Genomic DNA, 16,021 nt, shown 5'->3' on the forward strand with positions numbered 1-16,021 from the left:
TATTGTAATCTATTATGTGCTACTGAGCCAGTAGTGTGAACAGTGAACTTCATTCAGTCTCATAGACTTAACCATCATCAGTTTAATGAATTCTGTCAGAAATAGCACTGGGTGTTATAAGAAAACAACGGATCGTGGATCACCACATCAAAAATTAATGATGTATTGTATGGTGACTAACATAACATAATAAAAATAAATAAATAAATAAATAAATAAATAAATAAATAAATAAATAAATAAAAGAAATAGAAACCGAATATCCTAACTTGCCTCACCATACAGCAGTTCAATGGCTGAGCAGCAGTAAAATTTTATTATGACTTTTTAAAAAAGTCTGAGAGCCGGGATTGAAATTTTCCTGAATGAGAAAAATTGACCCCAGCCATGCTGAATGGCTTTGGAAATTAGCGTTGGCTAGACTTGATGATGTTAATGAATCCAACCTATAAGTAGAAGTATGGTAGTAATAAAGTCATTTTGATAGCAACTGATTTTGTTTAAATCACAAGTAATGCCAAACTGCTTTATATATTTCAACCCTGTCAAAAGTTAAAATGAGCACAATCTCCATTCCCACATAAATTTGTAATATTTGTATTTTCTGAGCTTAAAGTACATCGTCCCAGCAGTGTTTTCAGATCTTGATGCAAGTGCAAAGGAACTTTCCATATTTCAAAATTGGTTTAACTACATAATTGAGGAGCTTCCTCCTAACCTTCCGTTAGAAGTAATCTGTGATGTAATGACATACTAAAAGGCAAATGTCAAGAGAAGAACCTAAGAGAAGAACCTAAGAGAATTCTATAAATGCATTCGATATTAGTTTCCTATTGCTAGCATAACAAGTTACCACAAACTTGGTGCCTTAAAACAGTACAATTTATTCTTTTTTAGTTACGGAGGTCAGAAGTCTAAGATCAGTTTTTGGGTTGAGGTCAAGATGTCAGCATGGCTGGTCCCTTCTAGGAGAGAATCCATTTCCTTGCTTTTTCCAACTCCTACAGGCACCTGCATTCCTTGGTCCATGGTCACATCACTCCAATCTCTGCTTCTGTCATCCCATTGCCTTCTCCTGACACTGATCTCCCGCCTTCCTCCTATAAGAACCATTGTGATTACAGCGTGCCCACTTGGATAATCTTGCCATCCCAAGATCCATAACTTAATCACATCTGCAAAGTCTCTTCTACCATGTAAAGTAACACGGGTTTTGGGAATTAGGATGTGGACATCTTTGGGGAGCCACTATTCAGGCTTCCAGTTGCATCTTCCAGTTTATTATTATGCACAATTAAAATTACAAACTTGTGGACTGATATCAGTATTTAGTAGTACTTATTTGTTTAAAAGGTCACTTTTCAGTAAGTGATAAAATGTATAAAATCTCATTACAGAGCAGCATAAACAGAAAAACATTTGCAGTCAATTTTGATGACAGGGGAATACTAACCTTGAAAGTCAGTTAAGTTAAATGCTATTCCCCAAAATATTTCTATTCTCATTAGTACACCTGTATTACCAAAAAAAAAATTGTACTCAATCATTGTATTTTGGATTTTGTTAATAAAAATGCTGTGGATATTTCTCTCTTGTTAATACACAGACCTAAATAATATTCTTGAATCTGCTGCTTGACTGGAAAAGCTGAAAATATTTACAATCTGGGCCTTAATAGAAAAAGATTGTGAGCCCTGGACAAATTCAATTAAACCCAGAGTTCTTCGAAAAGATCAATGAAATTAAACTTCTTGCCAGACCAACAAAGAACAAAAGAGAAAAGATACAAATTATCAAAATCAAGAATGAAAGAAGGGATATCATTATAGACTCAACAGACATTAGAAGAATAATAAGGGAATGTTACAAGAAACTTTGCATTCATCAATTCAATATGGTAGATGAAGTTATTTAATTCCTTAAAAGACACAAAATACAAAATATTGAGAGAAACCAAAATTAAAAACTTTTGCTCTACAAAAGATGCTGTTAAGAGCATGAAAAGAGGAGTGCCTGGGTGGTGCAGTCTGTTGGGCACCCGACTCTTGGTTTTGGCTCAGGTCATGATCTCAGGATCATGAGACTGCACCCTGTCAGGCTCCACACTCAGTGTGGAGTCTGCTTGCGATTCTCTCTCTCCTTCTCCCCTACCCTGAGTGCTCTCTCTTTCTCAAATAAATAAATCTTTTTTTGAAAAGAACATGAGGGGTGCCTGGGTGGCTCAGTCGTTAAGTGTCTGCCTTCAGCTCAGGTCATGATCCCAGGGTCCTGGGATCGAGCCCTGCATCAGGCTCCCTGCTCAGCGGGAAGCCTGCTTCGCCCTCTCCCACTCCCCCTGCTTGTGTTCCCTCTCTCTCACTGTGTCTCTATAAAATCTTTACAAAAAAAAAAATTTTTTTTTTGTAAAGATTTTATTTATTTATTTGAGAGAGAGAGAATGAGAGACAGAGAGCACGAGAGGGAAGAGGGCAGAGGGAGAAGCAGACTCCCCGCCGAGCAGGGAGCCCGATGCGGGGCTCGATCCCGGGACTCCAGGATCACGACCTGAGCCAAAGGCAGTCGCCCAACCAACTGAGCCACCCAGGCACCCCCCAAAATAAAAAATTTAAAAAGAGCATGAAAAGACAAGCTACAGGCAGAGAAGAAATATCTGCAAATCACATATTTAACAAAGGACTTGTATCCACAATATATAAATAACTCTCAAAAATCAACAAGGAAAACACAACCCAATTACCCAAATTAAAACTGAGCAAAACATATAGACAAAACACTTCAGCAAAGAAGATATAAGGATGGTAAATAAGCTAAAGAAAAGCTGTATCTGCTGAATATCATTGGTCATTAGGGAAATGTAAATTAAAGTCACAATGATATTGCAATACATACTTATTAGAAGGGCTAAAATTAAAAATAAAATACAGACAATGCTAAGTGATGACAGAGATGTGGAGCAACTGGAACTCTCTCTCTCATACATCATTAGTGGAAATACAGGATGGTAGATATACTGGAGAGCAGTTGGGTAGTTTCTTATAATGTAAAACATACACTTTCCATAGGACCCAACATTCCCATTCCTGGTTATATACACTAGAGAAATAAGCACCAAAACCTTTACACAAATGTTTCTAGCAGCTTATTCATAACTGCCAAGAACTGGAAACAAACCAAATATCCTTCAGTGGATGAATGGGTAAACTATAGTATATACATTTATGGAAATGTAGTATTAACCAGCAATAAAAACAGATGAAGTATTGATACATACAATGTCAAAGGCATTATGCTGAGTGAAAGAATCCAGCCTCAAAAGTTTACATATGGGAAAAAAAGGTTACATATGATGAGCTCATTTATATGACATTCTCAAAAAGACAAACCTATATAGGGTTATAGTGGTTGCTGGTAGTTACAGATATGGTGAAGGGTGATAATAAAGGGAATATAGGAGGGAAGTTTTTGGGGCTAATGGGACTGCTTTGCATCTGATGATGGTGGTGATTATACAAATCCATACCTGCATTAAAATTAATAAAATTGCACCCCAAAAAGAAATAGTAAATTTTACTATAAAATCGTTGTTTTTTAAAAATCCATTTCCTCATCTGTAAAATAAGGGTAATAGGCTTGTTATGAAAACTGATTTAGTATACATAAACTATTAGAAACACTGCCTCCAGGCATAACAGTCTACAAATATTTGCTATTATCATTTCTACCAATGTGTTTCTTAGGAAATATGGGTTTTTTTAAATTGAATCCTAACCCTAAACCTAACCCTAACCATAACCCTGACACACATTGTTACTGAGTTGCAGGCATACAACATAATGATTCTTAGGAAATGTGTTTTAGGTCATCAAATAATTGCCCACCAACTTTTCAATACTCTGAAATAGTTGGTGGATTCGATAGCTCACTGATATTAATGAATATCTCCATGGGTTATTTCTATTCCGTTTTGCTACCTAATTCCAATTTCAGGAAATCTGCACTGCAAATGCTTGATACCAGCTGTCTGTTGAGTAGCTATTCTAAACACAAATCCTTGCCAATCTTATACTGAGAACTGGACACAGTTATGAAGAAAAATATGACATGGTCCCAGAAACACAAGAACTTCAAGTGTATGGGAAAAGAGGGATAACATACAAAGAACAAGAAGACATAGGTAAGTCAAATTCTATATGGGAAAACAAAATTCATCACCATCCCTCTCCAAAGTGCAATACTCTTATGTCCCGGAGCCTTCTCAAGTAAGTAACATTCTCCAAGCTGCAAAGAATGAAAACCTTAGGGTAGCTGCTAACATCTCCCTTTCTTGGTCTTGGATATATATTAAAAAAATGTTCGATAATCAATTTTTGGCAATTATGACAATCAACCAACCACTATCATACTGACTCAATGTTGGGAATTTGTGTTAAAATACTGAAACAAAAAGATCGGGGAGGGTGGGGGTTAGGGTGGGGGTGGTTAATACAAGACTGACAAATGTTAACAAGGATTAAATGTGGGTGATGGTTCCACTGGGGTTCATCATTTTACTCTTATTACATCTATGTTTATAAATTTCCACAGTAAAAACTTAAGAGGGAAATAAAACCTATACCTATTTTGTAAAACTTAAGTAAAAAAATCCAAATATATACATATACATATATGTGTATATATATATATATATGTGTTACGTATATACAGAAAAACATTAAAACATTAATATGTTATCTCTACAACCTGTGGTTATAGACAATTAAACTCTTCTGTTTATACTTTGTATATCTTCTTAATTCTCTACAACATGCAATCTATAATCATTTCTATAATCAGAGTATGAACTATAAATTTCTTTCTAGGATTTAGCCTATTTTAATTAAAGTATAGTTGATATATTAGTTTCAGGTATGACACAATGATTCGACAATTCTATACATTATGCAGTGCTCCCCATGATAAGTATCGTTACCATCAGTCACACACAAATTTAATACAGTACTCTTGATTCTATTCTGTACTTTTCATCCCTGTGACTTATTTATTTTATAACAGGAAAGTTTGTACCTCTTCATTCCCTTCACCTATTTCACCCATTGCCCCCACCCCCTTCCCCTCTAGCAAACACCAGTTTGTTCTCTGTATTTATGAGTCTGTTTCTGTTTTGTTGTTAATTGTTGTTTCCTTTTGTTTTTTAGATTCCACATATACGTGAAATCATATGGTATTTGTCTTTCTCGGATTTTTTTTTTTAAGATTTTATTTATTTATTTGACAGAGAGATAGACAGCGAGAGAGGGAACACAAGCAGGGGGAGTGGGAAAGGGAGAAGCAGGCTTCCCGCCGAGCCAGGAGCCCGATGTGGGACTCGATCCCGGGACTCCAGGACCATGACCTGAGCTGAAGGCAGTCGTTTAACCAACTGAGCCACCCAGGCACCCCGTCTTTCTCGGATTTATTTCACTTAGAACTATAAATATTATTTCAAATACAATACAATTATATTGCAGATAACTGAAAATATCTTAGCAAAAACTGAAAACTCATTGACATAGCTTTCATGGCCTTCTACAAAAATCTAAAACATGACTTCTCAACCTGATAATAAACACGGTAAGAACTAAAGCAATAGATTGAAACCTAAATTTAAATCCCAGCTCAGCCTACTAGCTGTGTGAACCTAGGATAAACAACCTATGCACTCTGTGTCTCCCTTTTCTCATCTACAACATGGGAATAACAGTATCCAGGAGACCCCAGAGGGCTCCTGTTAGGATTGAATATGTTAATTCATATAAAACTCCTAGAATAATATTTAGCACTAAATGTTTAAACATAATCGTTAGGAGACAAGAAGATGGCGGCAGAGTAGAAGTACCCCAGGCTTGCTTCATTCCACAAATACAGCTAGATAACTATCAGATGATCCTAAATACCCCAGAAATTGACCTGAAGACTGACAGAACTCTCCAACCAAACAAAGAAAAGAGGCTACACTGAAGAAGGTAGGAAATGTGGAGATGTGGTTTAGGGGAGAAACAGATCCTGGTTGCTGTGGAGGGGAGGGAGCCATGGTCACAGAGAAGGGTGAGACAGAGAAATGCACAAGAACATTTCCCCATTGCCATTGGCTTGGAAAGTGAGAGGGGCTGAATGTTGTGAGTTCTTATATTCAGTGGGGCTTAAAGCCCAGATCTTTTTGGTGGGTTGGTTTGTTTTGCTTTGTTTTGTTTTTGCATTGCACTTTTTAATTGCACAGGCAGTTTTAAATAAATGCAGAAAGCAACCTCCAGGGGCACCTGGGTGGCTCAGCTGGTTAAGCGGCTGCCTTCAGCTCAGGTCGTGATCCTGGAGTCCCAGGATCGAGTCCCGCATCGGGCTCCCTGCTCAGCAGGGAGTCTGCTTCTCTCTCTGATCCTCCTCCCTCTCATGTTCTCTGTCTCTCATTAAAAAAAAAAAAAAAAAAAGAAAGCAACTTCCAAAAGCTACACTAGCAGGGAAATATTCCATCAAGTATTTACATAGTGAGCTTCCATAGTTTTACAAAAAATTCCTGATTTTACTTGAACTGTACATGAAGGAAAGGAGCCCCCTCAGGTAGGTGTTCTCTCTGCTTGCAAAAGCAAACTAAAGGATCTAAAACTGGAGGCAAGCCTGGGATGCCAAGAAAGGGGTTAAAGAAATGATAAAGGGCCATTCATAAATTCCATGTCTAAGACACTTATCCAGTGATCCTTACATAAGAACTTTAGGGCAAACTACTGCCCTTATGATAAAGGTACAACCTCAAAAGCTATAATTCTGGATTATAATATATCTGAGTACCTTGGATTTCTGGATGACAAAAGATAATACTGGGGGTGACCCATAAGGTTTGAACAAATACTTTAGAAGAATTCCCTAGGACTGTACATCCTTTACTGTGAAAGCCTGGAGTTTTAAAGGTCAGCAGGCTTGGCTGGGATAAAGCCCAGCAGCACTGTGCTACTCTTGAGGAAAAAGCATGTAAATAAGCCAGGGGCATAGAGCATGAAAACCGTGATCTGAAGAGCGCCTGGGGCACACAGTAGGGAGATTATCTGCTCTTCTCAGAGCATGTCCCTGAGAGGCAACATTCATGGAGACACTTGTCTGGGAACAAAGGAGCTGGCTGGTGCCATTTCCCTCCCTCACCCCTCAGCATAAACACAGAGCCACCTGTGGGAAACAGTGTAATGCAGACACTGGCCCCCTAACTTGCTTACACCAAGCCCCACCCCACTGTGCTCCAGTGGAACTGCCTTTCTCAGTCATGCTTACCTCAGTGACAGCACAGCAGGCCCCTCCCCTAGAAAACCAACACAAAACCTGCCCATACCACATCTCTTGACCAGAGTTTTACAGGGCTTCAGTTCTGGTGGAGGTGGTGAAAACACCATGTCTCCTGACCAGAGAGTTTTACAGGGCCTCAGTTCTGGTGGAGGTGATGAAAAGTCTCATTTCACAAGTGGACCGAGCACCCAGATCAAACTTGCCACATTCAGGCCAGGGACCTATCACTGCCCACAGTAGGCAAGGAGAGCATCTGCAGACAATTGGCCTGAAGGATAGAGCAGCTAGAACGCAACAGCAGAGTGCATGCAGCACACACTGGAGACACTTCCTGAAGTGTCAGGCCCTGGGCACTACATGACCTCTTCTTCATAAGGCCATTACTTTCAGGAGCAAAGATTTTTCTAACACAGAGAAGCAGGCAGAGACTTAGACAAAGTGAGAAGATAGAAGAATTTATCCCAAATGAAAGAACAAGATAAGACCACAGCCAGAGATCTAAGTGAAACAGATATAACTAACATGCCTGATGGAGAATTTAAAGCAATGATCATAAGCATACTCACTGGACTTGAGAAAGAATGATACATCAGTGAGACCCTTAACACAGAGATAAGAGTTAAAAAAGAATCAGAGATGAAGAGTGCAATAAACAAGATTAGAAATACCCTTGATGTAATCAACAAGAGGCTGGAAGAAGAACGAATTAATGACCTAGAAGACAAAGTAATGAAAAGCTATGAAACTATTAAAAAGCAGAGAAATGATTATGCAAAATGAGGATATACTTAGGGAAATCAGTGACTCCATCAAACATAATAACATTCATATTATTGGAGTCCCAGAAGAAGAAGAGAAAAAAAAGGGGGGGAGAAAATTTATTTGAAGAAATAATAGCTGAAACTTCCCTAATCTGGGGAAGGAAACAGACATCTAGATCCCGCAGGCACAAAGAACTCCCAACAAAATCAACAAAAGCAGGCCAACGCCAAGACATATTGTAGTTAAATTTACAAAATATAGTGATAAGAAAAAAACTTAAAAGCAATGAGACAAAAGAAGTCAGTAACTTACAAGGGAAAATCCATGAGGCTAGCAGGAGATTTCTCAACAGAAAATGCAAGCCAGAAGGGAGTGGCATGATATATTCAAAATGCTCAATGGGTAAAACTGCAGCCAAGAATATTCTATCCAGCAAGGCTATCACTCAGAATAGAAGGAGAGATAAAGAGCTTCCCAGACAAACAAAAACTAAAAGAGTTGTGACCACTAAGTCAGTCCAGCAAGAAATATTAAAGAGAACTCTTTGAATGGAAAGGAGAGACCAAAAGTGACAATATGAATGTAGGAAAAACAAAAGCAGTAAAAATGAGTATTTCTGTAAAAATATCAGTAGGGCGCCTGGGTGGCTCAGTTGGTTAAGCGACTGCCTTCGGCTCAGGTCATGATCCTGGAGTCCCAGGATCGAGTCCCACATCGGGCTCCCTGCTCAGCAGGGGGTCTGCTTCTCCCTCTGACCCTCTTCCCTCTCATGCTCTCTGTCTCTCATTCTCTCTCTCAAATAAATAAATAAATAAAATCTTAAAAAAAAAATATCAGTCAAGGAACTCACACATACAAAAAAAAGGATATAAAATATGGTAACATAGTTAAAGCATGGGGAGGAGAGGAGAAAAGAATGTGTTCAAACTTAACCATCTAATTAATATAGACTGCTATATGCAGAAGAGGTTATATACAAAACTATTGGCAACCATGTATCAAAAACCACCAATAAACATGCAAAAAATAAAGAGAAAGAAATCCAAATATATCACTAAGGAAAATCAGCAAACCATGAAAGAGAGAAAGATAAGAAAGGATCAGAGAAAATCTCCAGAAACAATCACAAAATAAGTAATAAAATGTCAATAAATACATATCTATCAATAATTACTTTGAATGTAAATGGACTAAACGGACCAATAAAAAAAACTCAGGGTGTCAGAATGGATAAAAAAAAAAAAAGACCCATCTATATGCTGCCTAGAAGAGACTCATTTTTGACCTAATAACACCTGTAGCTGGACAGTGAGGCACGGAGAAATATTTACCATGCAAATGGATGTCAAAAGAAAACTGGAGTAGCAATACTTATATCAGACAAACTAGACTTTAAAACAAAGACTGTAACAAGAAACAAAGAAGGACACTATATAATAAAGGGGACAATCCAACAAGAAGATATTAACAATTGTACATATTTATACCCCCAACATGGGAGCACTCAAATATATAAAATAATTAATAACAAACATAAAGGAACTATATGATAATAATACAATAATAGTAGGGGACTTTAACACCCCACTTATATCAATAGACAGATCATCTAAGCAGAAAATCAACAAGGATACAATGGCTTGAATGACACACTGGACCAGACGAACTCAACAAGTATATTCAGAACATTCCATCCTAAAATGGCAGAATACATATTCTTTACAAATGCACATGCAATATTCTCCAGAATAGATTATATGTTAGGTCACAAATCAGCCCTCAACAAATACAAAAACACTGAGATTATACTATGCATATTTTCTGACCACAACACTATGAGACTTGAAGTCAACCACAAGAAAAAATCTGGAGAGACCACAAATACATGGAGGTTAAACATGCTACTAAACAATGAATGGGTCAACCAGGAAATAAAGAAGTTAAAAAATACATGGAGACAAAAGTGAAAACATGATGGTCCAAAACCTTTAGGATGCATCAAAAGCAGTCCTAAGAGGGAAGTATATAGCAATAAAGGCCTACCTCAAGGAGCAAGAAAAATCTCAAATAAACAACCTAAACTTACATCTAAAGGAGCTAGAAAAAGAACAACAAAGCCTAAAGCCAGCAGAAGGAAGAAAATAATAAAGATTATAGCAGACACTTCTCAAAAGAAGACATACAAATGGCTAACAGAAACATGAAAAAATGTTCATTATCATTAGCCATCAGGGAAATTCAAATCAAAACCACACTGAGATATCACCTTACAACAGTTAGAATGGCAAAAATTGACAAGGCAAGAAACAACAAATGTTGGAGAGGTTGTGGAGAGAGGGGAACCCTCTTACACTGTTGGTGGGAATGCAAGTTGGTACAGCCACTTCGGAAAACAGTGTGGAGATTCCTAAAAAAATTAAAAATAGAGCTACCCTATGACCCAACAATTGCACTATTGGGTATTTACCCCAAAGACACAGACGTAGTGAAAAGAAGGGCCATATGCACCCCAATGTTCATGGCAGCAATGTCCGCGATAGCCAAACTGTGGAAAGAGCCAAGATGCCCTTCAACAGATGAATGGGTAAAGAAGGTGTGGTCCATATATACAATGGAATATTACTCAGCCATCAGAAAGGATGAATACCCAACTTTTACATCAACATGGATGAGACTGGAGGAGATTATGCTAAGTGAAATAAGTCAAGCAGGGAAAGTCAATTATCACATGGTTTCACTTATTTGTGGAACATAAGGAATAGCATGAGGACATTAGGAGAAGGAAGGGAAAAATGAAGGGGAGGAAATCGGAAGGAGAGACGAACCATGAGAGACTATGGACTCTGAGAAACAAACTGAGGGTTTTAGAGGCGAGGGGGGTGAATGAAACAGCAGAAAGAGAAATCAAGGAATCGATCCCATTTGCAACTGCACCAAACACCATAAAATACCTAGGAAAAAATCTAACCAAAGAGGTGAAAGAACTGTACTCTGAAAACTAGAAAAAAACTGACGAAAGAAATTGAAGAGGAAACAAAGAAATGGAAAGACACTCCATGTTCATGGACTGGAAGAACAAATATTGTTAAAATTTCTACACTACCCAAAGCAATCTATGCATTTAATGCAATCCTGATTAAAATGCCAACAGTATTTTTCACAGAGCTAGAACAAACAATCCTAAAATTTATATGGAACCACAAAAAAACCCCAAATCGCCAAAGCAACCTTGAAGAAGAAAGCAAAGCTAGAGACATCACAATTCCAGACTTCAAGTTATATTACAAAACTATAGACAGCAAAACAGTATGCTACGGCACAAAAATAGACACATCTATCAATGGAACACACTAGAAAACCCAGAATTGGACCCACAACTATATGGTCAATTAACCTTAGACAAAACACGAAAACATATCCAATGGAAAAAAAAAAACAGTCTTTTCAACAAATGGTGTTGGGAAAACTGGACAGCACCATGCAAAAGAATGAAACTGGACCGCTTTCTTACACCATACACAAAAATAAATCTAAAATGGATGTAAGACCTAAATGTGAGGCAGGAAACCATCAAAATTCTAGAGGAGAACAGGAGCAGTAATCTCTTTGACATTGGCCATAGCAACTGCTTTCTAGCTATGTCTCCTGAGGCAAGGGAAACAAGAACAAAAATAAACTATTGGGATTACATCAAAATAAAAAGCTTCTGCACAGTGAAGGAAACAATCAACAAAACTAAAAGGCAACCTATGGAATGGGAGAAGATATTTGCAAATGACATATCTGATAAAGGGTTAGTATCCAAATATATAAAGAACTTACACAAATCAACACCCCCCAAAATAATACAATTAAAAAATGGGCAGAAGACATAAACAGACCTGTCTCCACATAAGACGTCCAGATGGCCAACAGACACATGGAAAGATGCTCAACATCACTTATCATCAGGGAAATGCAAATCAAAACTTACAATGAGATATCACCTCACATCTGTCAGAATAGCTAAAATCAACAACACAAGAAACAACTGTTGGCGAGGAAGTGGAGAAAGGGGAACGCTCTTACACTGTTGGTGGAAAAGCACACTAGTGTAACCAATGTGGAAAATATATGGAGATTCCTCAAAAAGTTAAAAATAGAACTACCCTATGATCTAGCAATTGCACTACTAGATATTTACACAAAGGATACAAATATAGTGGTTCAAAGGGGACCATGCACCCCGATCAATGTTTATGGCAGCATTTATCTACAATAGCCAAATTATGGAAACAGCCCAAGTGCTCAAGGACTGATGAATGGATAAGGAAGATATGGAATATATACACAATGGAGTGTTACTCAGCCATGAAAAAGAATGAAACATTGCCATTTGCAACGATATGGATGGAGCTAGAGAGTACTCTGCTAAGTGCAGTAAGTCAGGCAGAGAAAGATAAATACCATATGATTTCCCTCATATGTGGAATTAAAGAAACAAAACAAACTAGCAAAGGAAAAAAGAGGGAAAGGCAAACCAAGAAACAGACTCTCAACTATATAGAACAAACTGATGGTTACCAGAATGGAGGTTGGTGGAGGGATGGGTGACACAGGAGGTGGGGATTAAGGAGTGCACTTGTGATGAGCACCGGGTGATGTATAGAAGTGTTGAATCACTATATTGTACACCTGAAACTAATATTACGCTCTATGTTAACTAACTGGAATTTAAATAAAAGCTTTAAAAAAGTAAGTATAATTGTTATTATTCATGCCCAAGTTCTCCCCCATCCCTTTCTGTATTTATTTATTCAACAAAAGTCAGGGCATCTTCGCGGTAGAAGAATTTGCAGATGAGTTAAGGAAATACCTTCTCCCCTGAGAGGAGATAACATAAGAGGAAGAGAGATGCTAAGACCTACTCAGGCGAGGCTCTGCTTCCAGAAGCCAAAGCACCATTCCCTCCTTCCAGCGGCCTTTTTCAAGAAGTCCGGGCTGGGGAAGGACAGGAGGCTGAGAGAAATCACAGCTTCATTAGAACTCCCGCATAAATTACAGTGGACATCCCAGACAACACCCAGGAATGACCCTCTACAAAAACTTAAATTTAGATTAAAAAAAAAAAAAAATGGAATCTGGGTGCAGCCTCCCCTCCTTCAGGACACTGCAGCAGGAGCTCTGACCCCATCCCAGGTTCATAGATGCTTTCAGGGAACTAAGCGCTTCTCCAGAAATTACAAAGTACTGCTATTAAGAGACGTATTTTTTTTTTTTTTTTTTTTTTTACCCCAAGCCAGACTTTAAGTCTTTCTCTTCCACATCCTCATTTAACTCTCAAAATAACTCTATTAGGTAGACACTAATACCAACTTAAAGAGGAATGAGGCAGAGACACGAATTCTCCGAATATCATACGGCTGGGAAGCGGTAGCACTGGCTGGTGGTCGGGGAAAGGGCCGGGGAAATGCAGAACCCAGGAATCCCTCACTCCCAGCGACCTGGGAACCTGGCCCGGGCCCCGAGCCCGGTACGCACCCAGCGCCCCGCACTCCACAGAGCTCATTCAGAGGGAACACAAACCCCGCCCTTCGCCGCAGGCGGATTCTCTTCCCCAGGGTCGAGCGCCTGATGACCACCGGCCCACCGCCAAGTGAGGCCAGGTCAGTGCGGCCGCCAGGAGGGCGCCGGGGGTGGGTGGGCTCACCTTTCGCAGAGGAATGAAGGCCGCGGCCTCGCGTACCTGGAGCGGAAGCGACTCTGCCTACACAGAGCTCCTGGACTACGCTTCCCAGAATTCCCGACGGGAGCAGGACTGCAGCCTCGGCCTCCTGCAGCGGAAGTTATCCTGCGGCACTCTGTTCCTGGACTACATTTCCCAGAATTCCCAGGCAACCTCGTAGTCTTCCTCGGGCGGAAGTGTTGGCTGTCGCACCGAGAGGCTGGATTGTATTTAAAGCGTGCGGGTCCGGCGCGAATTCCGTAACCCCGAAATGCTGCCAAGGGTACAGAACTCTTTTATGTACTTCTGTATTTTCTCCAGCCAACGATGCATTCAGGGCGTCTTTCCGGAGCGTAATGCGTCTGACCTTGTGGATCTTGTGGACTACAAATCCCGGAATCTCCTGCGGAGTGGCCCTTTCCTGAAGGCTCTTCTCTTTTTTGGGACAGTCAGTATTTAGATAGTCGGTATTCTCTTTTGGATAGTCAGACTGAATTAATTCTGTACGGTTAGTCGAGCTTGGCCGCCCCCTCCCTCGTCGTTTTCTTGAATTTTTTTCTTCCAAACGTGATAAAAACTAAGACAAAAACAAAACAAAACCCAAAGAACTCAAGCAAAGCAAACTATCCACCTATTCTAAGAAACTACGTTATAGAGACTGAGAACCTTGAAATATGAGAAAGAGGAAAGGGAAGGAAGGAAAACAGATTATAGAAAGGAAGCGATGGATGCGGGGTTTGGGAGGGGCGGAATGCAGATACTATAAGGAAATTGTGCCGACCTGTACTGAGTACCAAATTTGACAAATATAGAGTCTCAACCTTACTTTTACTGGATCGCCTTTTTTTTTTTTTTTATGGGCATGCATGCATCTAGAACTCACAGTGCTCCGTACCCTGAACTATTCATCCCAAGATCCACAAGAATGGACGTGGATGCCAAGAATCCACAAGAAACAGATGCAACCATTGATCAGGGCTTAAAGCAGAAGCAACAAATGTTTCCCACATTTCCTTCACTTTAATTGATTATGAAACGTGAGTCATAAGGCAAATGGAAGAAACTGTATTGATAGAGATAAAACACTGTAATATGGGAAGGAATTAAGACCTTTATAAGATCTTGAATTTTTTTTCTTTTTTGAGCTTTTAGTATCCCACCACTTACTTCCCCCCTCCTCATATAAAAACTACAAGTTGTCTTATGGAGGATGTGATTGAAGGAGGACAGGGGATGAGGTAATGGCTTAATCCAGAAAATTAGCAGAAAGAGAAAAAAGAGAAGAGGAAGTTTAATTGCCTAGTTTTCTGTTGTTTTCCTTTATGCTGGTACATTAATTGTATCTGATGTTACATCACTTGAGCCTCTTGTAATCTAGAACAGCTACCCTTCCCCTGTTTTGTTTGCCTTTGGCCTGCTGAAATAACTAGCTGAGATGTTATGTAGGATTGCTCACATTCTGGATTTGTCTGATGGCTCCCCTGGCATTTATTGTCCTGAAATGTCAATATTTTCTGTAAACTATAAGTTAAAGCCTAGATTTTTGACAATAAGCACAAATGTGCTGAATAAAGCTGAACAAGGTCTAATATAATGTCCAACTGAAACTATCTCAAATGCTGGGCATGTACTCTCACTCAGGAGTGAAAGAAAAATGATGTAACAGCTGTCAACACAAAATGAAGAAACTTTTTGTGATCTCTAAAGGTAAGGAAGAGAGTTTTATTTAAGCCCAAGTTAGGATAGCTGCTCAGGAAACACACTCTTTACAGGAAATGTTCTGGAGAATGAACAACTGATTTAAGAAATCATATAGGGTACCAAATTGGAAACAAGAAACAACAGATGTTGACGATGAGGAGAAAGGGGAACCCTCCTACACTGTTGCTGGGAGTGTGAACTGGTGCAGCCACTCTGGAAAACAGTATGGAGATTCCTCAAAAAGTTAAAAATAGAACTACCCTAGGGGCACCTGGGTGGCTCAGTCGGTTAAGCGTCTGCCTTTGGCTCAGGTCATGGTCCCAGGGTCCTGGGCTTGAGTCCCGCATCGGGCTCCCTGCTCAGTGGGGAGCCTGCTTCTCCCTCTGCATGCCACTACCCCCACTTGTGCTCTCTCTCTCAAATAAATAAATAAAATCTTTAAAAAAAAAAATAGAACTACCCTGGACCTAGCAATTGCACTACTAGGTATTTGCCCAAAGAATACAAAAATACTGATTCAAAGGGACACATGCACCCAGATGTTTA

General features: G+C 39.3%; 1 protein-coding gene across 1 annotated transcript in view; it reads right to left on the reverse strand.

Moving 5' to 3' along the window:
* The window catches only part of ZNF112 (zinc finger protein 112), a 43,148-nt gene extending 28,880 nt beyond the window's left edge, over window positions 1–14,268 (reverse strand). The window contains exon 1 of the mRNA XM_034986706.1: window positions 13,760–14,268. The gene's annotated coding sequence lies outside the window, so the exon portion shown is untranslated. The remainder of the gene's footprint in view (window positions 1–13,759) is intronic.
* Window positions 14,269–16,021: the final 1,753 nt, after the last annotated feature.

Source organism: Mirounga leonina, unplaced genomic scaffold, assembly GCF_011800145.1.
Source record: "Mirounga leonina isolate KUSES-001 unplaced genomic scaffold, KU_Mleo_1.0 Mir_376, whole genome shotgun sequence".
NCBI classification, from domain to species: Eukaryota; Metazoa; Chordata; class Mammalia; order Carnivora; family Phocidae; genus Mirounga; species Mirounga leonina.